The sequence below is a fragment of the Urtica dioica genome, chromosome 4 (genome assembly GCF_054948205.1).
Source record: "Urtica dioica subsp. dioica isolate 48M chromosome 4, U.dioica_male_clone48M_v1_H2, whole genome shotgun sequence".
Classification (NCBI taxonomy): Eukaryota; Viridiplantae; Streptophyta; class Magnoliopsida; order Rosales; family Urticaceae; genus Urtica; species Urtica dioica.
This window is the reverse complement of record NC_142759.1, coordinates 33237538-33264963: the sequence shown is the minus strand read 5'-3', so window position 1 is coordinate 33264963 and position 27426 is coordinate 33237538. Positions and strand designations below refer to the sequence as shown.

General features: G+C 48.7%; 1 long non-coding RNA gene across 1 annotated transcript; it reads left to right on the top strand.

Annotated features, from left to right (window-relative positions):
• The first annotated feature begins 509 nt into the window (after positions 1-509).
• On the top strand, positions 510-9060 carry LOC149401502 (uncharacterized). The gene is made up of 3 exons (XR_016296653.1): positions 510-821; positions 2184-2307; positions 8776-9060. It is a non-coding gene; the product is annotated as an uncharacterized LOC149401502 (long non-coding RNA).
• The last annotated feature ends 18366 nt before the right edge of the window (positions 9061-27426 follow it).

The window sequence follows — 27426 nt, the reverse complement described above, 5'->3', positions numbered from 1 at the left end:
AAGGACAAGTTTCTGCGTCACTCGTATTTGGAGATAATAAGCGAGTTTCCGTTGTTACAACTAAATTCTCGAGTGGGTTATATTTCAATGGATTTATCGAATTAATTTTAAATATGTTAAGGTTATGGGAAATCTCGGAATGAGTAAAGGAATTATCGAGTTTAACTCGATTAATAAATTAATTCCGAGGAAACATTCCGGAAATTAATTTAAGAAATAAATTCTCAAGGATGAGAATTAATTCCGAGAAACCTTAAATATATTTAAATTATTCGAGAACAAACGAGAAAATTCTCGGTTCAAATCATATAATTATAATCCGTTCGGTGATGGATTTAATTAAATAATTATATGAAAAGGACGTGGTTGTAACAATTTTTAAGGGACCCATTTGAAAGAAAACAAGGAAAAGAGTTTGGATTGTGAATAAGATGTTTTTTTTTCCTAGCTTGCCACATCATCTATGACTCATCTTATTCACAAAGTGATAAGTATCACTTGGTCGAGTGAAGAAGAAAAGAATCGGCAACCAGGAAAAAAAAGAAAGGAAAAGAAGAGACAAGAAGAAGCAGAAGAAAACTGAGCGGGAGAGAGAGAGAGCTCGGGGAAGAGAAAGGCCGAGAGAGAGCAGAAGAGAACGAGAGAGCGAGTGAGCGAGATTGGGGAAGGAGAACGCTCGGCCGAGAGCCATCGAGCCCGCGCGCGTATCCCAGCCGAGCAGAGCGCCGACGCCGCGAGTCACCAAGGACCGTCGCCGAGGAACATCACGCTGGGAAAGAGAGAGAGAACCCTGGAGACTCTAAATCCATGAAAGAATTTGGGTAAGAAATCAAACCCGTTAATTGGTGATATCTAGGGTTTAAGATTGGGGGTTTTTCATGGTTTGAGGTTTGGAACGAGATTGATGATGATTATTTGTTTTGGGGTGATTTTGGATGAGTTGGATTTGAAATTTTTCCAGCCGTGTGTTTGTTTTGATTTTTGGACGAGATTGAGATTCCTCGGTTTTGGTTCTGGCCGTGTGACTGAGATTAGTTGTTTTGGGTTTCTTTGGACGAGTTATTGTTATTGTTTGTGATATTGTTGCTGACTGTGTACGTGTAAGGTTGTTTTGAAGTTTTGTTATAGAGTTGTTAAGTCGTTCTCTTTTGTTGTGAGTTGTGTCGAGTGTTAGACTCGGTCTAGGTGGGCGGCACAGGCCTCGAGGCAGCGGTTCGGGACGGGGAGGGCGCTGTCCAAGAGCGTCGGAGCTGCTGCGCGAGTGACGACGGAGCGGGGCTGGTCAGCGAGGTTCATCGGCTAGGTTGGGACGAGCTGTTGGGCCGGGGACGGCAGCTAGTTTGTGGCGGCTCTCGAGGGGTTGTTCACGGCTGTCGGGTTTCGTTCGGAGACTCACGAAGTCTCAGTTTAGTGTTAGAAAGTCAAGAAATTTCCCGAGTCTCGACTCGTGCTAGTGCGAACCTATTATTATTTTTGTTGGGTCGTTCTAGATTATGAGAGTTGCGATATAATATCAATATGTATGTTTTCTAATAAAGCTCGTTTAATATAAGTTACTAAGAAAAATAAATTAATATGTATCGTTATTAAACTCGTTGATGATTCAATCAAATTATTTAGTATCCTCATTTGATTTACGTTTCAAAACCGAGTTCGACTATAAGCTCGACTCTTTTTATTTGGAAAACGAATATCAACGAGAAATGTTTTATTTACGTTCTCAAACGTTATAACTTGTCAATAAAAAGAGACAAGTCAAAAATATTTTCTAGAACATATTTGAAAAGTATCGTTTTGAGTTATTTTCATATAACTTCTGTATGCTATAGATTGTTAGTAAGAGTTTCTTTATACGTTCTTTTCTTTTAGTTTCGACCTTCGGGAACCTATCCTAAGCAATGGGCTTTGTCCCGTCAAAAGAATAGGTGGTCGAATAGCGGGGCGTTTCTTAGCCTAGATCAGGGAAGTTGTTAAGGCCTTGTTTTTAGGCGTCGATTCTTTCCCGTCTCTGTTCTGTCATGTATTCCCTGATGTTTGTTTTTTTAGACGCTCTGAGTAGCGTGACTAGGAGGACATTTTGAATACGTTCCTTATGAGCTTTCTTTTCAGTAGAAGTAGGTACATTAGTAGATCAATGGACGAGATACTGAGTATGCTCGATGTTCGATCTTTCTCTTCCATAGATAAGTCCAGAGTGCTATCAGGATTAGCAGGAGAAGCTTACGAGGACTGGGTTATACGTGAAGTTAAGAAGAACCCTTTTATCTGGAAGAGAAGAATTCAGGATTCGAAAGAATCGTTATCCGGGTAAGTGGATTTTTAGGCACCTACAATATCAAGAAATATTATATATATCTCTCTATATATATACATATATTGTACGTGCATTTTTTATGTGCTTTCTAGTAAGCAAGATTAAGATAAGTCACTATCAAGATTAAAGGCTTTAAGCCGCTAACGAATTGGGAAACAGAATTAGTCCGGCTAACAAAAATGGCTAGAGGTAACTAGGAACCCTAGCCTTTGCTATGTGTTTAGTTAGCCACCTTCCAGAGATCCAGTCCTAGTGAACTGTGTTGTCGCTGTTTTTCGGACAACGATTTAGGAGTCGCAGACGGTTAGACCCAAGGCCGGACCAAGTGGTCTCGTCTCGACTAGAGCGTGTCGGACCCGGTGTCCCGAGTCATCCCTTAGCTGTGGATGTCCCTTGAGTTCGTCAGAGTACCTGAAAAGGAGTAGAGAACACGTGAACTACAAAGGGGAAACAGGGGGGGTGCCCCTGTTTACCTCTCCGACGCTCAACATTAGTGTGATTGAGGTGGAGTATAGAGGTTTTAGGGGTGTTTAGAGGCCAAAGCTTGAGAGAAACGAGCGAGGTACGAGTTCGGCAGCGTTTCAGTGCTCAAGAATGGATTACCTGGGTCGAGGAAGAGACCCTCATATTTATAGGCGGCCAAGAGGTGTTTGAGGAACCCCTTGGCCGAGGGCCGGCCTTGGAGGGCCGGCCTTGGAGCGCCGGCCTTGGAGGGCCGGCCTTGGAGCGCCGGCCGTGGAGGGCCGGCCCTAGAGCGCCGGCCGTGGAAGGCCGGTCTTGGAGCGCCGGCCGTGGAAGGCCGGCCTTGGAGCGCCGGCCGTGGAGGGCCGGTCTTGGAGCGCCGGCCGTGGAAGGCCGGTCTTGGAGCGCCGGCCGTGGAGGGCCGGTCTTGGAGCGCCGGCCGTGGAAGGCCGGCCTTGGAGCGCCGGCCGTGGAAGGCCGGCCCTGGAGCGCCGGCCGTGGAGGGCCGGTCCTGGAGCGCCGGCCGTGGAAGGCCGGCCTTGGAGCGCCGGCCGTGGAGGGCCGGTCCTGGAGCGCCGGCCGTGGAAGGCCGGCCTTGGAGCGCCGGCCGTGGAGGGCCGGCCTTGGAGCGCCGGCCTTGGCCAGCGCCGGCCTTGGAGAGCCGGCCTTGGCCAGCGCCGGCCTTAGGCCGGTCATACGCCGGGCGGCCGCCGGCCGGGAGCTGGCCGGACGGCACTTGGCCGGCCGGGAGCCGCTGTGCGGGCCTTGCACCGGTCGCGTGGATCTAAGCGATGCCTTAGTTCTCGTCGGTCCGAGACGGACCGACAACATTAGCCCCCCGAGTTTCTGGTCGAGCGTAGATCGAGTGAAAACTCAAAATCCAAAGACGCGTTCATATGGATTGGGTTTGGGTCATGAGGAATGGCCTTCGCGCGTCGCGAGGGACGACTTTTTGTTTCGGGTTGATCGTGCGTGGCTCATTTTCTCGATCTACCAATGAGGGCGTGATCGATTAGCACAGCTTTACCGTGTTGTGCGCGTCTTGCTTTCTCGACTTGCCAACGAAGGCATAACCGATTTGCACGTCTTTTGTTGTCTTGTGCGCGTCTTGTTTTCTCGATTCGCCCACGAAGGCATAATCGATTTGCGCGTCTTCGTTGTTTTGTGCGCGTCTTGTTTTCTCGATTTGCCAGCGAAGGCATAATCGATTTGCACGTCTTTTTTGTTTTGTGCGCGTCTTACTTTTCTCGATTTGCCAACGAAGGCATAATCGATTTGCACGTCTTTTTTGTTTTGTGCGCGTCTTACTTTTCTCGATTTGCCAACGAAGGCATAATCGATTTGCACGTCTTTTTTGTTTTGTGCGCGTCTTGTTTTCTCGATTTGCCAACGAAGGCATAATCGATTTGCGCGTCTTTGTTCGGACGCAGACCTTGAACCCATTTGTAACTCGTTGCCTGTCGGCCGACGAGCTGGGCGGCGAGCGCGATGCCACATTTGTGTGGCGAGGTTTCCCGTGGGCGCTGGCTTGACCAGATACGCCCTGGCGGACGCAAGCCTTGAACCCATTTGTAACTCGTTGCCTTTCGGCCGACGAGCTGGGCGGCGAGCGCGATGCCACATTTGTGTGGCGAGGTTTCCCGTGGGCGCTGGCTTGACCAGATACGCCCTGGCGGATGCAAGCCTTGAACCCATTTGTAACTCGTTGCCTTTCGGCCGACGAGCTGGGCGGCGAGCGCGATGCCACATTTGTGTGGCGAGGTTTCCCGTGGGCGCTGGCTTGACCAGATACGCCCTGGCGGACGCAAGCCTTGAACCCATTTGTAACTCGTTGCCTTTCGGCCGACGAGCTGGGCGGCGAGCGCGATGCCACATTTGTGTGGCGAGGTTTCCCGTGGGCGCTGGCTTTACCAGATACGCCCTGCGGACGCAAGCCTTGAACCCATTTGTAACTCGTTGCCTGTCGGCCGACGAGCTGGGCGGCGAGCGCGGTGCCACATTTGTGTGGCGAGGTTTCCCGTGGGCGCTGGCTTGACCAGATACGCCCTGGCGGACGCAAGCCTTGAACCCATTTGTAACTCGTTGCCTTTCGGCCGACGAGCTGGGCGGCGAGCGCGATGCCACATTTGTGTGGCGAGGTTTCCCGTGGGCGCTGGCTTTACCAGATACGCCCTGCGGACGCAAGCCTTGAACCCATTTGTAACTCGTTGCCTGTCGGCCGACGAGCTGGGCGGCGAGCGCGGTGCCACATTTGTGTGGCGAGGTTTCCCGTGGACGCTGGCTTGACCAGATACGCCCTGGCGGACGCAAGCCTTGAACCCATTTGTAACTCGTTGCCTTTCGGCCGACGAGCTGGGCGGCGAGCGCGAACTCAAGACTCAACTCGAGGGCTCATGTAGAGCCTGCACGAGGAATAGTTAGTTGACTTGCGGGCTTGGGGCTCAACTCGAGGACTCATGTAAAGCCTGCAAGAGGAGTGGTTAGTTGGCTTGTGGACTTGGGACTCAACTCGAGGACTCATGTAAAGCTTGCACGAGGAGTTTCGTGTAGAGTCGGCGCGAGGAGTATTGGTCGACTCGCGGGCTCGTAGCTCGACTCGAGGAATGAATTCATCTCGAGGAGACATGTGAAGAGTTGGCACGAGGAGTATCAGTCGACTCGCGGGCTCGTAGTTCGACTCGAGGAATGAATTCATCTCGAGGAGACATGTGAAGAGTCTCTCTTATTTTTATTTTTTGAGTTGTTGTTGAATTGTTTTTTGATTGAGCGTTTTGATTGGGCGTTGGTCCCTGTTAGCCCCCCGAGTTTCTTGCGTTTGTGAGACAAAGGTTGAGAAACTCTCGCGTTAGAGGTATACAATAGCATTTTTTTCATGTGTGAAATAACTCTTTATTGCAATAAGGGGGTCATTACAGCTTGTCATGGCACTTGGCCTTCTTTGAAAAAAAAAAAGAAATTACACTTTTGAAGTGAAAGTGACCACGAAGCCGATCGAGTTCGGGCGTGAATGTCGAAGTCGCGACCATCATGGCTTGCTAGTAGACGCGACGAATTCCCTGAGATTCCCAACTCGAATTAGGGAATCAATTCGCTTCTTGAGCTGCTTGCATTCGACCGTCGCGTGCCCGTGATCTTTGTGGTATTCGCAGAACCGACTTCGATCTCGCTTCGCGGGGTCCTTTGTGAGTGGAGCGGGGCTTCCCAGCTCATCGCGGCGTAAGCGCAGGATTCGGTCGGGCGTTGTGTTGAGCGGGACGAAGGATCGCTTCGGGGCTGGAGAAGGGTGGTCGTTAGGGACTTGACCTTTCCGGCGCCTTTTCCTTCGTGACTCGGGACCAACGGCCGGTATCACAAGCGTGGTTGCGCACTCTTGATCGAGTGCTCGATCAATGTTGGGTGGTTGCTGCCCCAAGATGATCGCGGTCTCGCGTCGGGCGTTGAGCTTTTCTCTCAAGTCGAACTCGGGATCCTCTCTTTGAGAGTTGAGGCGGTCTCTCAAGTCTCCGGAGGCCGTCCCTATCACCCTTGTTAAGGGTGCATCACTCAGGCGACGCCTTTGGCGGAGGCCGAGACCATCGACGTCGTCACCTTCACAAGGATTTTGGACGCGGATGGTGAGCTTGGAGCGTCCCTTTCGGGACCTCGAGGTCGAGCGTCCTCGGGCATTGTGCGAGCTTTGATGCCTTGACGTGGTCGCCCGAGGGTGTCCCCTCGAGGGCGTGTGTGCGTGCTCACCAGAAAGTTGACGTTTTGACGCGGCCGCCCGAGGGTGTCCCCTTGGAGGCGTACGCGCGTGTCCACTTTCGTGAATAGCGAGGTCGAGGTTGGTCTCGTGGTTGATGTCGCCGACGTTGTTGGAGTCGAGGAGGTCGGCGATGAGCGCGCCGATGACGCCGGGGCGGTCTAGGAGTTCGGCGAGCCTTCGAGCCGTGTCCTCTCGGACTGCGGCCTCGGGGTCATTCGCCGGGTCTCGGGGCTGGCTCTCATTATCATGAGGTTGCCCTTCGAGACGGTGCGCGGAGCTTTGGAGGTCGCGCCTCGAGCTAGTCGCTTGGGCGCCCACGGAGGTGGCGGGGCTACGACTCATCTCTCGAGAGTCGTAGAAGTGAGAAGAAGACTGGTAGAGGGGATCTGTTGCCAAGGTCGAGAGATCCCCTCCTTCTAGCGCCAAAATGTTGTCGCTGTTTTTCGGACAACGATTTAGGAGTCGCAGACGGTTAGACCCAAGGCCGGACCAAGTGGTCTCGTCTCGACTCGAGCGTTTTGGACCCGGTGTCCCGAGTCGTCCCTTAGCTGTGGATGTCCCTTGAGTTCGTCAGAGTACCTGAAAAGGAGTAGAGAACACGTGAACTACAAAGGGGAAACAGGGGGGGTGCCCCTGTTTACCTCTCCGACGCTCAACATTAGTGTGATTGAGGTGGAGTATTGAGGTTTTAGGGGTGTTTAGAGGCCAAAGCTTGAGAGAAACGAGCGAGGTACGAGTTCGGCAGCGTTTCAGTGCTCAAGAATGGATTACCTGGGTCGAGGAAGAGACCCTCATATTTATAGGCGGCCAAGAGGTGTTTGAGGAACCCCTTGGCCGAGGGCCGGCCTTGGAGGGCCGGCCTTGGAGCGCCGGCCTTGGAGGGCCGGCCTTGGAGCGCCGGCCGTGGAGGGCCGGCCCTGGAGCGCCGGCCGTGGAAGGCCGGTCTTGGAGCGCCGGCCGTGGAAGGCCGGTCTTGGAGCGCTGGCCGTGGAAGGCCGGCCTTGGAGCGCCGGCCGTGGAGGGCCGGTCTTGGAGCGCCGGCCGTGGAAGGCCGGTCTTGGAGCGCCGGCCGTGGAGGGCCGGTCTTGGAGCGCCGACCGTGGAAGGCCGGCCTTGGAGCGCCGGCCGTGGAAGGCCGGCCCTGGAGCGCCGGCCGTGGAGGGCCGGTCCTGGAGCGCCGGCCGTGGAAGGCCGGCCTTGGAGCGCCGGCCGTGGAGGGCCGGTCCTGGAGCGCCGGCCGTGGAAGGCCGGCCTTGGAGCGCCGGCCGTGGAAGGCCGGCCTTGGAGCGCCGGCCGTGGAGGGCCGGCCTTGGAGCGCCGGCCTTGGCCAGCGCCGGCCTTGGAGAGCCGGCCTTGGCCAGCGCCGGCCTTGGGCCGGTCATACGCCGGGCGGCCGCCGGCCGGGAGCTGGCCGGACGGCACTTGGCCGGCCGGGAGCCGCTGTGCGGGCCTTGCACCGGTCGCGTGGATCTATGCGATGCCTTAGTTCTCGTCGGTCCGAGACGGACCGACAACAAACTGGATTATGAGAGACTGAAGTTAAGACTCGTATTCAAAAGTGAGATATTATAATAGGATCTTTGGGAGTTGCATCTCAAGATCTTATAAGTCACGAGTTAATAAGCGAAAAGAATATATGGTAAGATCGGGATTAAACCCGAATTAAGCAGTCTCTCATGTTAAGTTAATTAAAGAGAAAACATAGAATGGTACCGCCTCCGACATGTACCCCTTGTTAGCAGGTACCTATTATGCTTCGTGCTGGTACCACATGGGGATTAGGCAGGAGACTGTGCACCCTCCTGTCTGGCGCCAATAAGACATGTGTCATGCGGATATCATTAAGGGATCCCGAGCAGGAAATGTATTGTATGATGGGAATTCCCGGGACCTAAGCTGGCCTATTCTCAAGTAAGAGGAGTTACCGAGACCTAAGCTGGTAATTCCATAGACTATGATAAAAGAATGTTATGATGTGAATCATCGGGACCTAAGCTGGTGAATTCTTAAGTAAGAGGAATCTCTCGGGACCTAAGCTGAGTGATTCCTAAGCAGGATGAATCTATCGGGACCTAAGCCGATTGATTCTCAAGTAAGGTGGATTTATCGGGACCTAAGCCGATACTTCCGCAAGTTATGAAAAGATATGATCTCATGTTATGTATTGTTTATGTGTTATGTGCATTGTGCATTAGATATGTAGATATCCGCTTACTGAGTCTTTCGACTCACAGTTATTATCTTGATATTGTAGATAAAGGAAAGGCCAAAGAAGACTGAGCAGAGCATCAGCGAAACCGGTAAGTAAGTAGGCGTGTGTATGTACGGCTGCCGACCTGTGGCTAAGTCAAGGGCGAATGAGTCTGTTTTGTTTTTAAAAGACGAGTCTTTTGTTTATAAAGTTTTGAATAGTATGTTTTAAGAAAAACGAAAAATTCGCCCATATTTTTGAGACGTTTATATAAATCTTTTAAAAGTTTTTCTAGAAAATGTTTTCCGGAAGCGCTTCCACCAAAGTTTCTATGAATTTTATTTATGTTAAGTAAGATACGAAGATCTCTGCCGCGGCTCGTGGGCGAGCTAAGGCTCGCGGGTCGTGACAGAATTTTTGGTATCAGAGCCCAGGTTGAGCCGTTTCTGTAGACTTGTGGTCGTACATACACTAACTTACTTACTTATAAGTCAGCTGATGTTTAAGATAGCCTTATCTATAATATCTTGTTGAGTCTTTGTGAAAGATAGCGGTTACATTAGGATAACCGTATGCTTACCCAATCCTACTCTTAGGTGAAGTAAGGATTAAGAATGGGACCTAAGAAGCGATCGCAGACGGATCTTTCACAAGAAATGACTGAGATTAGCAGGGCTTTAGAGCGCCAAGCAGAAGATGCTCGTTGAAGGGATGCTCAAATAGAAGAGCAGAACAGGTTGATCACGCAACTTATTGCGCGAATGAACGACCAACAACCTCCACACGGTCAACGAGACCCTGAACCCCAGGTGCATCGACCAGAAGAAACTGGAAGACAAGGTGAGAACATGCCAAATGTGAATGTGAATTTAGATGGTCAGAATGTACAAGCGCCACCACAAGCTCCAGCTATGGCACCAGATGAGGTTCCGCTGTTTCAGATTCCGATAATGGCACTGGCTGTCGGGGAGCCTGTATATGAGCGTTTTCGTAAGCAGAAACCACCGACTTTCGATGGAGATGCTGATTCTTCCCTTGCGGAAAATTGGATTAAAAGGATCCAACAGATCTTCACGTACATGCAACTTACAGATGCTGAGAGGGTTGCATGTGCTGTGAACCAGCTGGAACTTGAAGCTCGAAGTTGGTGGGAAGTAATCGCACTCTACGATGATGTTTCTCATATTACATGGAATCGTTTTATCAACCTATTTTATGAGAAGTACCTGGGTGAAGCTAATCTCTCGGGTAAGGTACGAGAGTTTATGGATCTTAAGCAAGGGAAGCTCTCTGTAGCTGAGTATATAGCCAAGTTTGATGAGCTTGCAAAGTTTTCGCCCTCTATGGTACCGACAGATCAGTCGCGCAAGATGAAGTTTATGCATGGACTCAATGTGGAAATTGTGCGTCAGGTTGATAGTGGCGACGTTGGGCCACGAACTTATGCGAATGCCGTTCAAAGGGCATTAAGGATTGACGGTTGGCGTATAGCACAAGTCAATCCAGCAAGCGAGTCAGTGACCATCCCACAGGAATCTGTAGCGGAAGTCGAGAACAAAAACTTCACCGACAAGAAGAAAAAGAGTTAGGATAGAAACTCCAGGTCTAGGGCGCATGGAAATGAAGGAAGCTACAGAGGAAATCAAAGCGAGAACAAGTACAAGAGGCCAAGGGTTAATGATTTCCCTACGTGCAACAAGTGCGGCAGGAAGCACTCAGGCGAGTGTCGCATAGGAACCTCAAGCTGCTACCGGTGTGGCTTAGAAGGTCATTTTGCACGGGATTGTCACGTTTCAGAAGAGAAGATCGCTTACCTGAAGAATCAACCTAAGGCCAAAGCTCGCATCTTTAGCATCTATGGAGATGAAGTAAAGGAGTCATCGTCTGGAAGAACCGGTTAGATTCCTATCCTTTACTCTTCAGTTATGCATTCCTGTATGTGGGAACTATGCATGTTCGTCTGTTGTGTCCTAGTCAAGTTCTTGATCTTGGTAGATGATGGAGTAGATTCCTGGTTAGTTATATCTAACAGTTAGGAAGTGACTATCTTAAGACCAGAATCAATCTGCTGTTCACTAAGCGATGACATGTTTAGAGGAAGGTATATCCTCTCTTCTTTTCTGAAGATGGAAAATTATCTGGAAACTCAATAGTGTGATGCAGAAAGAGTACCCTGCTTTTCTTTAAGTTTCGAGGACGAAACTAACTTAAGGGGGTAGGGATTGTAAGGACAAGTTTCTGCGTCACTCGTATTTGGAGATAATAAGCGAGTTTCCGTTGTTACAACTAAATTCTCGAGTGGGTTATATTTCAATGGATTTATCGAATTAATTTTAAATATGTTAAGGTTATGGGAAATCTCGGAATGAGTAAAGGAATTATCGAGTTTAACTCGATTAATAAATTAATTCCGAGGAAACATTCCGGAAATTAATTTAAGAAATAAATTCTCAAGCATGAGAATTAATTCCGAGAAACCTTAAATATATTTAAATTATTCGAGAACAAACGAGAAAATTCTCGGTTCAAATCATATAATTATAATCCGTTCGGTGATGGATTTAATTAAATAATTATATGAAAAGGACGTGGTTGTAACAATTTTTAAGGGACCCATTTGAAAGAAAACAAGGAAAAGAGTTTGGATTGTGAATAAGATGTTTTTTTTCCTAGCTTGCCACGTCATCTATGACTCATCTTCTTCACAAAGTGATAAGTATCACTTGGCCGAGTGAAGAAGAAAAGAATCGGCAACCAGGAAAAAAAAAGAAAGGAAAAGAAGAGAAAAGAAGAAGCAGAAGAAAACTGAGCGGGAGAGAGAGAGAGCTCGGGGAAGAGAAAGGCCGAGAGAGAGAGCAGAAGAGAACGAGAGAGCGAGTGAGCGAGACTGGGGAAGGAGAACGCTCGGCCGAGAGCCATCGAGCCCGCGCGCGCATCCCAGCCGAGCAGAGCGCCGACGCCGCGAGTCACCAAGGACCGTCGCCGAGGAAAATCACGCTGGGAAAGAGAGAGAGAACCCTGGAGACTCTAAATCCATGAAAGAATTTGGGTAAGAAATCAAACCCGTTAATTGGTGATATCTAGGGTTTAAGATTGGGGGTTTTTCATGGTTTGAGGTTTGGAACGAGATTGATGATGATTATTTGTTTTGGGGTGATTTTGGATGAGTTGGATTTGAAATTTTTCTAGCCGTGTGTTTGTTTTGATTTTTGGACGAGATTGAGATTCCTCGGTTTTGGTTCTGGCCGTGTGACTGAGATTAGTTGTTTTGGGTTTCTTTGGACGAGTTATTGTTATTGTTTGTGATATTATTGCTGACTGTGTACGTGTAAGGTTGTTTTGAAGTTTTGTTATAGAGTTGTTAAGTCGTTCTCTTTTGTTGTGAGTTGTGTCGAGTTTTAGACTCGGTCTAGGTGGGCGGCACAGGCCTCGAGGCAGCGGTTCGGGACGGCGAGGGCGCTGTCCAAGAGTGTCGGAGCTGTTGCGCGAGTGACGACGGAGCGGGGCTGGTCAGCGAGGTTCATCGGCTCGGTTGGGACGAGCTGTTGGGCCGGGGACGGCAGCAACTTTGTAGCGGCTCTCGGGGGGCTGTCCACGGCTGTCGGGTTTCGTTCGGAGACTCACGAAGTCTCGGTTTAGTGTTAGAAAGTCGAGAAATTTCCCGAGTCTCGACTCGTGCTAGTGCGAACCTATAATTATTTTTGTTGGGTCGTTCTAGATTATGAGAGTTGCGATATAATATCAATATGTATGTTTTGTAATTCCGAGCCTTCGACATTCCCCGGATCTCCTTCACGAAATCGAGATCATCGGCCCCCGCGTCAGCAGAAAACTCGGTCAAGGGGCTGAACCAGAGCGGCGCGTCGCCAAAAGCCTCCGCCGAGACCCACACCCATGGTCGTCTGTTATACTTCACTGAGTCCATGATCAGCTTAGTGTTCTGGCGATCACGGGCCATGAAGAAACTGGGTTGCTCGGGCGCAGGGAAGACCGCGATAAGATTACAAAAGTCACTCATGGTCATCACCCGCTTAGTCTGGCAATGCCACTCCATGTGCACATCGCCACGATGCGATAGAACGCCGGACTCATCTGACACGCATGCACCCCCAGACGGGCGAGAAGCTGCTGAACGATGGGTTGAAACGGATGTTGGAATCGATCTAGGGTTTCAGAAAATAATTAACGCTTCGGTAAGCGGTGGAATTTTAAAAATTTTCTTTTACAAGTAAAACAGTTTTTACTAACCTAGACAAGTGCAAGTACATGTAATTAAAAACCAATATGAGCTAAGAGTTTATTAACCTTTCTTGAAGCTTGAACTTTGAAGAAGCTTTTGGAAAGTTCGCAACGCTCGTCTCCCCTCGCAGCACGTCTCTCTTTCTTTCCTCGGCACCTCGAGCAACCACGAAAGTTTCTATCACTAAATCACTCGAAAAGAAGGAATCAGTGAGTGGGCACTTTTAAACACTACGACTTAAGAACAAGTCTCGAAAAAATCGAGTGAGGACCTAGGTGCCAAGACAAGAAAAAATCCAAAATAAACTAGAGAGAGAGAGAGGATTTTCGGCCAAGTTCTAGAGAGAGAGTCTCTCAATCTCTTAAACTTAGGATGAATGAAATGTGAGGAATGGGGCTCCTATTTATAGGAGAGGTTTTACCTTCAATAAGGTACTTTCCTCTTCTATAGAATATCACATATTCATGAGCAAAAATCCCTTATTTCCCGTTCCATGTTGGGCGCCCAAGGCTGCCTCCTAGAGGCTTGGATTTGTTTCCTTTTTTGTTCCTTGCCTTGCCCATTACTCTCTTGGCCGAAATTCCTTGTGCATCTACATGCAAATTTGTTTCCTCTTTTTCTTTTGGCAAGTATCTAAATACATTTATGCACAAAATAAACTCTCTTTCCTTGGGTATTATGGGCACCTATTCTCATCTAGAAGGAGCTTCTAGAAGCTTCTTCATTTGTTCATGACAACATGAGAAAAGCCCATTAAGAATTTTCAATAAAATTCTTATGAAACGAAATTAATTCACAAGGCCCAATAATCAAGTTATGGCCGAGTGACATTAAGTCATCAAATGAACTTGTCAAAAAATTTATTGACATTCATTTCATCATATCACACAAAAGACAAAAATACCCTTTTGACTATTTTCGTTCTTGTTTTGACTTAGCTTCCAGTTTAACTATTCCTATCGATGTGATTCGTGATAGTGACCTCATGGACCCAAATGAACAAAGCTTGACCTAAAAACTTGGACTCAAAAGTTCACAAACCTTTTCCAAGTTTAGCTTAATGCCAACTGACTCCACTAAAGAGCTGACACTGAAAATCTCTCGGTTCAAATGAATTTCTTTTCTACTCAAGAATTCGACCTAATTATGATGAGCGGATCCACTGAATATTATCTATGTTTACCCTTCATGAATGTCATCAGCTAGTCGGGATTTACTAAATTACCATTTTACCCTTCTAGCTGTTATTTCCTCAACTCCTTTGTCGCTTGTGAATAAGTTAGAAGCAATGTATTGACGAGGAGCTAACAAGTCACATTATTTCATCCAAAAAAGTCAGGACTCAATTTGGACACTGGCCAGTTCATTTATTCACACTCCAAGGAACAAAGCATGAGGTGACATACATTGCATTACAGCAATCTTGTACATGAATTCCATATCTATGAGAACTTCACAAAGTTACTCATGGCATACTCACAACTTAGTACTTCACCAATAGGCCCTGTTCGGAATCACATAGTGAGTCCGAACTTTGACTTTCTCAAATGAGAATACTAAGGTGTGAAATGGCATGTCTCATTTCAGGATTAAGGTAAGCATGATGCAATTCATACATAGTGACTTCGAGACATAAGAGGTTAAATGGTTTGTTCTTATCTTGTCTCTAGAAGTGCACTGGTCAATTCAGTACCTTCGGAAGGTACTTAGAAGAACTATAGAGTCTCCAACTCTCAATGCCTCATAACCAGACATCATAGATTCTTCTAACAATCGTACTGAGGTCAATAGTCCTTTGACCCTAAGATTGCGAATATATCGTTTTAAGCAAACTACGAAGAGTTTGTTCATGCAAATCTACATTTGTCTCTTCGTAAGTTGTTAAGTTTGTTTATGGACTAAAAGACTAAGGTTTTATCATAAAGCTTCAAACAAAGAAAGAATGAATGAACGTTTCAACTTTATTAATGAAGAAGCAATTACAAGCAAGAGTCTTCGTAAGATTATATGACATCAAATGTACATAAATACACACTACAACTCTTCTTGTGGGCACCATTGACTAATTATAGAAAGCAAAAGAATGAATATGTAGAGCAAAAGAGAGTTCATATTAAAATTAAACTAAACATTAACAATAATTCAGAGTTTGCAAAAATAAACATAAAGAGAAGGAAAGAAGAAAATTATTAATGGAGTTCAAGTGCACAACCGGAGTTTTCGATTCCAATGAAGAACGCGATCTCTCCTCTCAAAAGTTCTCAAAATATACAAAATAGAATAATAAACTAGAATGAAAGATAGATTGTGTTTCTAGGTTACAAAAGATGTTTTATTAGGTCAAAGGTGTATTTTCGGAGTCAACCTGGGCCTTTAGATGAGATCTAATCACCCATATTTGATCAAGATTCGGAGTAAATCTCTTTAAATCTGTCATCAGTGCGCCGCGCCAACGTCCACCCCGCCACACCGAAAGTCCATCACACCACGATCTTGGTCATCTCCCAGCGCGCAAAACCACTTGAGTTTCGCTGCGGTGCTCCCACGTTCTCCGCACCGCGGTGAGTCTTCTTTTCTTCATTCCCAGCTTTGACTTTCTCCGTTTTTAATCGTTTTGACTCCCGGGAGCTCCAAAATAGGTCCAAAGTTGTCTTAGCTCCTAATTATACACCCAAAGTCTGAAACTCACCTGAATAACTCTTAATAACTGTCAAATTCACTCAAGTAAGCGCTAGATTCAAGCTAAATGAGGGTGGATTCGCACGTAAGAAACTTACTCATCAATACTGTTGATATTGTCCTATAAATATTGTTCGTTAAAAGTAATCTAATACAATTTATGTTTATCGTTCTTTAACACGTTTAGACACTTTGAGCTTCTATATTTTAGTTGAAATAGGAAGTCGAATAGGTCAGCCTAATTATTACTTATGAATACAGCTTGTCCCTATATCTCACGTATACACTTGTCATTTTTTAATATCTCGTTGTCAGAGTGAAACGAGAGAGAAAAGAATGGGCTCTCTAACGTATTTATCATCTTCATTTTCGCTTTTATTTATAATTTCTTAACTATTTCGTTCTTGGAAGTAGGTGAATGGTTTTCACCCGTAGTATTCAGACCTAACATATAACAGTTTATTATACATGTGTATAGTCTATACAATATATACAAAATGATATAAACAAAATAATATATATCTTCTAAGTTTATACAATAAAAACAACAAATTATTATGAGTTCATTTAGAATTATAAAAGAATAAATTGTAAGTATATTTATTTACTTACACTAAAAGAGCCGTGAATTTTAGTATCTAGAACGTTTCGTCACTCCATTTTCGTGCCACTTGGCCATGTTTTATAATTTTTTCCCTATTTTTTTAATTTATTGCTTCTCTCACTTTTTCTTTGTTCGCCACTTTCCTTTCCCCTCCCGCTCTTACTCACATTACGACTCCCCACACTCACTGACACCAAATCTTCTAGGATGTCATAGTCGGCGGCGTTGATATTTCTTTGGCCTTCTATTCTCCCGTGGATTTCGATTATCTTCAATTCGTCGATATCGAATGGGAACATAATGTCTATTTAAAATATTTTGAAATTATAAAAAAATGATACAAAAACATGTATATAAATTGCGTTTAGAAGAATCCATGCAATCGTCTTCTACTGGTTCTGCTACTGCTTATTTTCACACAATATATTTGACGATGCAGTGATGTTAAAGCAACGTAACAATGCTACGTACCTCCTATTTTGGTCTCCTAAAAAAATTGCGCACAGGTCCCTGAGTGATTTTGTATGGTTCCTCAATCTTTTTAATGTTTCCTGGAGTTAGATCCGAATATCACGGGTGAAATTCATCTTTGTCTAGGTTAGTAAAATTGTTTTACTTGTTTAAAAGAAAAATTTTATTTTCCGCCGCTTGCTCGAAGCGTTAAATCTTTTCTTAACCCTAGATCAATTCCAACAATATCCTCGGCCCGGGGAGGGAGCGACCGTTAGGGCCTTGGCCTCCCTTATTCCTCCTCTTTCGAGGGTCGGAACGATCCCCGTCCTGGTCGTCACGATGGCGACCACCTTGTCCACCAACTTTTCGGCCGTCCCTGCCATAGAGGTACTTCTCGATCCCCATGTAAGTGCGGGCTATTGACATGAGCTCTACCATGTCCCTTGGGACCTTTCCGACTATGGACTTGAGGAAGTCGCTCATGCGAGCTCCCTCAGTGATCGCTGTGATGGCGTCCTTATCGTTGAATCCCTCCACTTTGTGGGATTCCTCGGTGAAGTGAGCAAGATAATGCCTCAAGGTCTCGTCTCTCTCTTGCCGGATGGACAAGAGGTATGTGTTTGACTTCTTTTGTGCCACTAGAGTGGCGAATCAAGTGACGAACGCCTCCCGTAGGGCTCGAAAGGACTAGATGCTTCCCGGTCTCAGATTTCGGAACCACTCGAACCCAGATCCGGTGAGAGTCAAGCTGAACGCCCGGCACAAGGTGGTATTAGATTGCCCTTGCATGGACATCAATGTCTCATAGTGTTGGATGTGGAAGTTCTGGTTCGTCCGCCCGTCATTTGGAGGAATGGACGGTAGCTTGAAGTTCCCGACGCATGGCAACGCCAGGAATTGAGCGACGAAGGGTGAGTATGATTCTTCTATGCCGTCATAGGGCCTTTGGCCGCCTGACTCCCTCATTTCGATGATCTTATTTTGAAGGCATTGAATCATCGTCACCATGTCGAGCCCGTTAGCTGGGCTGACGGCCGGAGCCATGGGATTCACTTGTCGGCGTTCATTGGACGCTTGGTCCCCGACATTGGCTTGAGGCCGACCCAGAGTGGCGGCGGGCAGTGCGTCCCTCTGGGAGTTGAGCCTTTGGCGGAGGTCCTCTCCTCGGGAGTTCCTCTGGGCCGTTAAGTGCTCTCAGAGGTACCCACTTCGTGTTTGGCGGGGCGTAGACGACCCTTGGTCGGGCCGTTCGGCTAACCTTTCGGCTATCGGCCCCGTCATTGCCGAGGGCGGCTCTCTCCCCGGCGAGGGGCCGCGTTCGGCCACCTCTTGAAACCTAGGGGGCAAGACCCCGAGAATGAGAGCGCGAGCATTGGTGCGTCGGCGGGGCTGGCCAGGCCATGGGATCCCTCGTCCTCTCGGACCGAGAGCGTGCGAGGCTAGGGGTTGCCTTGTCTGTTCTTGACTCCCCCTCGTAGTCGGGATCAGAGTTGTCGTGGTTGGAACCACCATCGACATCGTAGCCGAGGAGGTTGGCAATAAGCGTGCTATCCACGCCTGGTCGGTCTAGAAGTTCGGCAAGCCTCAGAGCTGTGTCCTCTCTGAGAATGACCTAGGGGTCGGCAGCCGGGTTTTGAGGCTGGCTCTCGTTATCACGAGGCTGCTCTCCTAGCCGGTGTGCTAGGTTCCCGAGGACGTACCTCGAGCTAGTCGCTCGGGTACCCGTGGATGTTATGGAAACTTGACTCATCTTTCGAGAGTCGTAGAGATTGTAGAAAGGGAGGTTGGAAGGGAGTGTGCTGTCAAGGTCGGCAGGCCCCCTCCTTCTAGCGCCAAAATGTTGTCACTCGTTTTCGCACAACGATTTAGAAGCCTCAAGGGGTTAGAACCAAGGCGGGACCGAGTGGTCTCGCTTTGGCTTGAGCGTGTCGGACTTGGTATCCCAAGTTGTCCCTTAGCTTGGATGTCGGTAGCGTTCGTCGGAACACCTGAACTAAGAGGAAAACACGTGAACTACAAAGAGAAAACACATGGGGTACCTCTGTTTACATCTCTGACGCTCAACATTAGGAGGATTGAGGTAGAATATAGAGGGTTTGGTGTTTAGAGGGTCGAAGCTTGAGAGAAACGAGTGAAGTACGAGTTCAGCAGCGTTTCAGTACTCAATTTCGGATTACCTTTGGGAGAGGACGGACCTCCGTATTTATAGATGACCAAGGGGTATTTGGGGAACCCCTTGGCCGAGTGGGATTTGGGCCAGTCATTGGCCAGGGGACGACTCTAGGGCCGGCCAATGGCCGTGGCTGGCCCTTGGGTCGGCCATTGGCCGAGCATGTCCTAGGGGCGGCCAATAGCCGAGGCTCGCCCTTAGGTCGGCCATTGCCCGAGCATGTCATGAGGCCGGCCAATGGCCGAGGCCGGCCATTGGCCGAGCATGTCCTAGGGTCGGCCAATGGCCGAGGTTGGCCCTTGGGCCGGCAATTGGCCGAGCATGTCCTAGGGCCGGCCAATGGCCGAGGTTGGTCCTTGGGCCGGCCGTTGGCCGAACATGCCCTAGGGCCGGTGTGAGACCCGACTTTTGTACACGTCAGATTCAGTAAAAATTTCGTCTTATCAATAAATAAAGGACATTTTCTTCTCTCTCCGTGTTGAATGAATTATAAAATTCACGATCTCTCTCGTTTCAGTTTATTAGAGATGTTCTCTCTATATTTTCTCGTTCCACGTTTTAAGTGAAATTTTAAAATTTTGGAAGAAATTCATAATAATTTGGATAAATCAGTAAGGAAATGATGAGTTTCGATAATCCGAATATAAGGTAAAGGATTTTTTAAAGCACTTGAATGTTGGAATAAATTTAAGTGCTTGAGAACGAAGGAAATAATATTTAAGGGTGACGAAATTTCGTAATAAGGATATTCGAATGAACTCAATATTATTTTCTGAATAAAGATTACTCGAAATGACTCGGAGATTTAAAAATCTCAAGAGTGAAAATAAATTCCGAAATCCCTTAAATATATTCAAGGTAACGAGAATTAATGACGATTTTCTCGGTTATTTTTTCAAGATTATTTTCAATTACTCAAGGACGAAGTTGTGAAGTTTTATTTTGGAAGGACTTATGTGTAACAAATAAGGAACGAGATTGAAAGGAAAAAAATAGAAAAGGGCTGTCTGGAGAGATACGTGGCCATTAAAGACGTGGGCCAGCTGTCCACAAGTGGCTTAAGGAATGGCTGCCAAGTGGATTTGGTTTCTCTCCCTCCCTTTCATTTTCGGCCAACACCTCACGTTCTCTCTCTCTCTTTCTTTCTTTCTTCTTCATCTTTTCTTTTCTTCTTCTCCTGACCCGCGTGCAACACCTGCAAGAACAAAGAGAAGAAAAAAAAAAACAAAACATCACAAACAACAATCAAGAAATAAACTCCGGCCGATTACCACCACCTATCTATCCTTCCTATCTCCTTCTTCTTCATTCCTTTCCTTCAGTCTTCTCGCATACCATCAAGCTCAAACACCGCGCGCTCTCGCCGAGGAAAGGAAACCGCCGCGAGCTCGCCGTGGCCGCCGCCCGGGAGAGAACCACCGAAAAAGAGAAAGGATACACGGAAGAGGTTGAATCTCACGGAGATTGGGTAAGAAATTTTAAGTTACGGTTTATGTCTCAGATTTTGGGGCTTTGCGATTCTACGTTTTAATCGATGATCTTGAGGTGTTTCTGAGGTTGTTTAATGTTTAGAAGTCATGGTTTGATTTACGTTTTGATTGCTTGGACGAGATTGATGTTTAAGTGAGATTTGTTGCCGTGTATGTTGTTTTTCTTGGCCGTGCGTGGCTGAGAATTAGGTTTTTAGTATTTGTAGTCGGTCATTTTCGGAAAACCCGAGACGCCAGGAAGACACGTCGCTCAAAGGGCCGATGGTCAGGTCGGAGGTCCTGAAGAGTGGCAAGCCTTCAAGCCCTCGCCCAAACTCTTGACTCCTTGAGTCGAGCCTAGCCCCTCGAGTCGAGACTTGAGTCGGCTCCTCGAGTCGAGCCTCGCCCCTCGAGTTGATACTTGATTCAGTCTCCTCGAGTCGAGCCTCGAGTCAGTCTCCTCGAGTCGAGCTTCACTTCTTGAGTTGAGCCTTGAGTCAGTCTCCTCGAGTCGAGCTTCGCTCCTCGAGACGAACCTTGAGTCAGCCTCCTCGAGTTGAGCCTCGCTCCTCGAGTCGAGACTCGACTCAGATTCTACCCGTTGAATAGCTAAATTCATGTCACAAACCCAAAATGCAAAGCCCACAAAAGGTCAACGGGCCCGGAAGGACGACGGTCGCGAAAAACCCACGAAGGCGCTGCCCAGCGCGCGCCGTGCGTGGTAGCTTCTCAAGAGGGGAATTACCGACGTTCAGCCCTCGACCGACTAGGTCAAAGGGAGAATGTTGTGGAAAGTCAGGGCACGTGGAGAGCGCGCCGTCGCACCTCCGTACGACCAGCCCTGATCTTATGGACCACCTCAATGCTCAACGCATTGGGCATGGCAATGATCTAAGAGAGCGACTAAGCTCTAGACCCAACGTCCCGTTGGCACGCCCAACTAACGGGAACCGCTGCACAGGCCAGGGGTCTAACGAAAGGCGACAGGTGACTCCTCCCGAACAGGGGGTTACTCCGACAACCGGTCTCGATGTGGTCACTATGATCCACAATCTTCAGAATGAGGTACGAGATCTCCGAGAATACGGAGTAGGTGGAAGCACCTATGGGGTCGTTGAGGAGAACTCCTCGCCTTTCACGGCTCAAATATTGGCTGAGGTTTGTACGGGGAATTTCAAACTCCCGAACCTCACTCCCTATGATTGAAAGGCAGGGTGTTTCTCCTGGCGCCATGTGCCAAGCTTTTAGTTTGACCCTCGCCGGACCCGGTTGTGAGTGGTTCAAGAACTTAAGGCCAGGAAGCGTCCACTCGTTCAAAGATCCGAAGGACATGTTCCTAGCACGGTTCGCTGTTGTCAATGGTGCCCACAAGAAGAGTTGTAGTCTTTATTTTGTACATTTGATGTAATAAAGTCTCATGAAGACTCTTGCTTGTAATTGCCTATCTATTCATTAATAAAGGTTGAAACGTTCATTCATTCTTTCTTTGTTTGAAGCTTTATGATAAAACCTTAGTCTTTTAGTCCATAAACAAACTTAACAACTTACGAAGAGACAAATGTAGATTTGCATGAACAAACTCTTCGTAGTTTGCTTAAAACGATCTATTCGCAATCTTAGGGTCAAAGGACTATTGACCTCAGTATGATTGTTAGAAGAATCTATGATGTCTGGTTATGAGGCATTGAGAGTTGGGGACTCTATAGTTCTTCTAGGTATCTTCCGAAGATACTGAATTGACCAGTGCACTTCTAGAGACAAGATAAGAACAAACCATTTAACCTCTTATGTCTCGAAGTCACTATGTATGAATTGCATCATGCTTACCTTAATCCTGAAATGAGACATGCCATTTCACACCTTAGTATTCTCATTTGAGAAAGTCAAAGTTCGGACTCACTATGTGATTCCGAACAAGGCCTATTGGTGAAGTACTAAGTTGTGAGTCTGTCATGAGTAACTTTGTGAAGTTCTCATAGATATGGAATTCATGTACAAGATTGCTGAAATGCAATGTATGTCACCTCATGCTTTGTTCCTTGGAGTATGAATAAATGAACTGGCCAGTGTCCAAATTGAGTCTTGACTCTTTTGGATGAAACAATGTGACTTGTTAGCTCCTCGTCAATACATTGTTTCTAACTTATTCACAAGCGACAAAGGAGTTGAGGAAATAACAGCTAGAACGGTAAAATGGTAATTTAGTAAATCCCGACTAGCTGATGACATTCATGAAGGGTAAACATAGATAATATTCAGTGGATCCGCTCATTACAATTAGGTGAATTCTTGAGTAGAAAATAAATTCATTTGAACTGAGAGATTTTCAGTGTCAGCTCTTTAGTTGAGTCAGTTGGCATTAAGCTAAACTTGGAAAAGGTTTGTGAACTTTTGAGTCCAAGTGTTTAGCTAAAGCTTTGTTCATTTGGGTCCATGAGGTCACTTTCACGAATCACATCGATAGGAATAGTAAAACTGGAAGCTAAGTCAAAACAAGAACGAAAATAGTCAAAAGGGTAATTTTTGTCTTTTGAGACAAAGGATGAAATGAATGTCAATAAATTTTTTGACAAGTTCATTTGATGACTTAATGTCACTCGGCCATGACTTGATCATTGGGCCTTGTGAATTAATTTCATTTCATAAGAATTTTATTGAAAATTCTAAATGGGCATTTTCTTATGTTGTCATGAACACGTGAAGAAAATTCTAGAAGCCTTTTCTAGAAGATTATGGGCGCCTACCCTATAGAGAAATAGGAGAGTTTATTTTGTGCATAAATGTATTTAGATACTTGCCAAAAGAAAAAGAGGAAACAAATTTCCCACACATGCATGGGGAATTTCGGCCAAGTGAGAAAAGGGCAAGCCAAGGAACAAAAAAGGAAACAAATCCAAGCCTCTAGGAGGCAGCCTTGGGCGCCCAAGATGGAATGGGAAATAAAGGATTTTTGCTCATGAATATGTGATATTCTATAGAAGAGGAAACTACCTTATTGAAGGTAAAACCTCTCCTATAAATAGGAGCCCCATTCCTCATATTTCATTCATCCAAGTTTAAGAGATTTGAGAGACTCTCTCTCTAGAACTTTGGCCGAAAATCCTCTCTCTCTCTCTCTAGTTTATCTTCGATTTTTTTCTCGTCTTGGCACCTAGGTCCTCATTAGACCTAGTGTTTAGCTTTGCGACTTCGAGACTCGTTCTTAAGTCGTAGTGTTTAAAAGTGCCCACTCACCGATTCCTTCTTTTCGAGTGATTCCAAATGTGGCACCGCGCTCGTCGTGTAGCTCGCGAGCCGAAAGGCAGCGAGTTACGAATGGGTTTCAAAGGCTTGCGTCCGCCGGACGTATCTGGTCTAGCCAGCGTCCACGGGAAACCTGGCCATACAAATGTGGCATCGCGCTCGCCGCCCAGCTCGTGAGCCGAAAGGCAGCGAGTCACAAATGAATATAAAAGGCCTGCGTCCCCCGGACGTATCTGGTCTAGCCAGCGTCCACGGGAAACCTGGCCACACAAATGTGGCATCGCGCTCGCCGCCCAGCTCGTGAGCCGAAAGGCAGCGAGTCACAAAAGGGTTTCAAAGGCTTGCATCCGCCGGACGTATCTGGTCTAGCCAGCGTCCACGGGAAACCTGGCCACACAAATGTGGCACCGCGCTCGCCGGGCAGCTCGCGAGCCGAAAGGCAGCGAGTTAGAAATGGGTTTCAAAGGCTTGCATTCGCCGACCGTATCTGGTCTAGCCAGCGTCCACGGGAAACCCGGCCACACAAATGTGGCACCGCGTTCGCCGCCCAGCTCATGAGCCGAAAGGCAGCGAGTCGCAAATGGGTATCAAAGGCTTGCGTCCACCGGACGTATCTGGTCTAGCCAACGTCCACGGGAAACCTGGCCACACAAATGTGGCACCGCGCTCGCCGCCTAGCTCGCGAGCCGAAAGGTAGCGAGTTACAAATGGGTTTCAAAGGCTTCCGTCCGCCGGACGTATCTGGTCTAGCCAGCGTCCACGGGAAACCTGGCCACACAAATGTGGCATCGCGCTCGCTGCCCAGCTCGTGAGCCGAAAGGCAGCGAGTCACAAATGGGTATCAAAGGCTTGCGTCCACCGGACGTATCTGGTCTAGCCAGCGTCCATGGGAAACCCGGCCACACAAATGTGGCACCGCGCTCGCTGCCCAGCTCGCGAGCCGAAATGAAGCGAGTTACAAATGCGTTTCAAAGGCTTGCGTCCGCTGGACGTATCTGGTCTAGCCAGCGTCCACGGGAAACCTGGCCACACAAATGTGGCATCGCGCTCGCCGCCCAGCTCGTGAGCCGAAAGGCAGCGAGTCACAAATGGGTTTCAAAGGCTTGCGTCCACCGGACGTATCTGGTCTAGCCAGCGTCCACGGGAAACCCGGCCACACAAATGTGGCACCGCGCTCGCCGCCCAGATCATGAGCCGAAAGGCAGCGAGTTACAAATGGATTTCAAAGGCTTGCATCCGCCGGACGTATCTGGTCTAGCCAGCGTCCACGGGAAACCTGGCCACACAAATGTGGCATCGCGCTCGCCGCCCAGCTCGTGAGCCGAAAGGCAGTGAGTCACAAATGGGTTTCAAAGGCTTGCGTCCGCCGGACTTATCTGGTCTAGCCTGCGTCCATGGGAAACCCGGCCACACAAATGTTGCACCGCGCTCGCCGCCCAGCTCGTGAGCCAAAAGGCAACGAGTTACAAATGGGTTATAAAGGCTTGCGTCCGCCGGACGTATCTGGTCTAGCCTTCGTCCACGGGAAACCTGGCAACACAAATGTGGCACCGCGCTCGCCGCGCAGCTCGTGACCCGAAACGCAGCGAGTTACATATCGGTTTCAATGGCTTGCGTCCGCCGGACGTATCTGGTCTAGCCACCGTCCACGGGAAACCTTGCCACACAAATGTGGCACCGCGCTCCCCGCCCAGCTCGTGAGCCGAAAGGCAGCGATTTACAAATGGGTTTCAATGGCTTGCGTCCGCCGGACGTATCTGGTCTAGCCAGCGTCCACGGGAAACCTAGCCACACAAATGTGGCACCGCGCTCGCCGCGCAGCTCGGGAGCCGAAAGGCAGCGAGTTACAAATGGGTTTCAAAGGCTTGCGTCCGCCGGACGTATCTGGTCTAGCCAGCGTCCACGGGAAACCTGGCCACACAAATGTGGCATCGCGCTCGCCGCCCAGCTCGTGAGCCGAAAGGCAGCGAGTCACAAATGGGTTTCAAAGGCTTGCGTCCGCCGGACGTATCTGGTCTAGCCATCGTCCACGGGAAACCTGGCCACACAAATGTGGCATCGCGCTCGCTGCCCAGCTCGTGAGCCGAAAGGCAGCGAGTCACAAATGGGTATCAAAGGCTTGCGTCCACCGGACGTATCTGGTCTAGCCAGCGTCCATGGGAAACCCGGCCACACAAATGTGGCACCGCGCTCGCTGCCCAGCTCATGAGCCGAAAGGCAGCGAGTCACAAATGGGTTTCAAAGACTTGCGTCCGCCGGACGTATCTGGTCTAGCCAGCGTCCATGGGAAACCCGGCCACACAAATGTGGCACCGCGCTCGCTGCCCAGCTCATGAGCCGAAAGGCAGCGAGTCACAAATGGGTTTCAAAGACTTGCATCCGCCGGACGTATCTGGTCTTGCCAGCGTCCACGGGAAACCTGGCCACACAAATGTGGCAGCGCGCTCGCCGCCCAGCTCGCGAGCCGAAATGAAGCGAGTTACAAATGCGTTTCAAAGGCTTGCGTCCGCTGGACGTATCTGGTCTAGCCAGCGTCCACGGGAAACCTGGCCACACAAATGTGGCATCGCGCTCGCCGCCCAGCTCGTGAGCCGAAAGGCAGCGAGTCACAAATGGGTTTCAAAGGCTTGCGTCCACCGGACGTATCTGGTCTAGCCAGCGTCCACGGGAAACCCGGCCACACAAATGTGGCACCGCGCTCGCCGCCCAGTTCATGAGCCGAAAGGCAGCGAGTTACAAATGGGTTTCAAAGGCTTGCATCCGCCGGACGTATCTGGTCTAGCCAGCGTCCACGGGAAACCTGGCCACACAAATGTGGCATCGCGCTCGCCGCCCAGCTCGTGAGCCGAAAGGCAGTGAGTCACAAATGGGTTTCAAAGGCTTGCGTCCGCCGGACTTATCTGGTCTAGCCTGCGTCCATGGGAAACCCGGCCACACAAATGTTGCACCGCGCTCGCCGCCCAGCTCGTGAGCCAAAAGGCAACGAGTTACAAATGGGTTATAAAGGCTTGCGTCCGCCGGACGTATCTGGTCTAGCCTTCGTCCACGGGAAACCTGGCAACACAAATGTGGCACCGCGCTCGCCGCGCAGCTCGTGACCCGAAACGCAGCGAGTTACATATCGGTTTCAATGGCTTGCGTCCGCCGGACGTATCTGGTCTAGCCAGCGTCCACGGGAAACCTAGCCACACAAATGTGGCACCGCGCTCGCCGCGCAGCTCGGGAGCCGAAAGGCAGCGAGTTACAAATGGGTTTCAAAGGCTTGCGTCCGCCGGACGTATCTGGTCTAGCCAGCGTCCACGGGAAACCTGGCCACACAAATGTGGCATCGCGCTCGCCGCCCAGCTCGTGAGCCGAAAGGTAGCGAGTCACAAATGGGTTTCAAAGGCTTGCGTCCGCCGGACGTATCTGGTCTAGCCAACGTCCACGGGAAACCTGGCCACACAAATGTGGCATCGCGCTCGCTGCCCAGCTCGTGAGCCGAAAGGCAGCGAGTCACAAATGGGTATCAAAGGCTTGCGTCCACCGGACGTATCTGGTCTAGCCAGCGTCCATGGGAAACCCGGCCACACAAATGTGGCACCGCGCTCGCTGCCCAGCTCATGAGCCGAAAGGCAGCGAGTCACAAATGGGTTTCAAAGACTTGTGTCCGCCGGACGTATCTGGTCTAGCCAGCGTCCATGGGAAACCCGGCCACACAAATGTGGCACCGCGCTCGCTGCCCAGCTCATGAGCCGAAAGGCAGCGAGTCACAAATGGGTTTCAAAGACTTGCGTCCGCCGGACGTATCTGGTCTTGCCAGCGTCCACGGGAAACCTGGCCACACAAATGTGGCAGCGCGCTCGCTGCCCAGCTC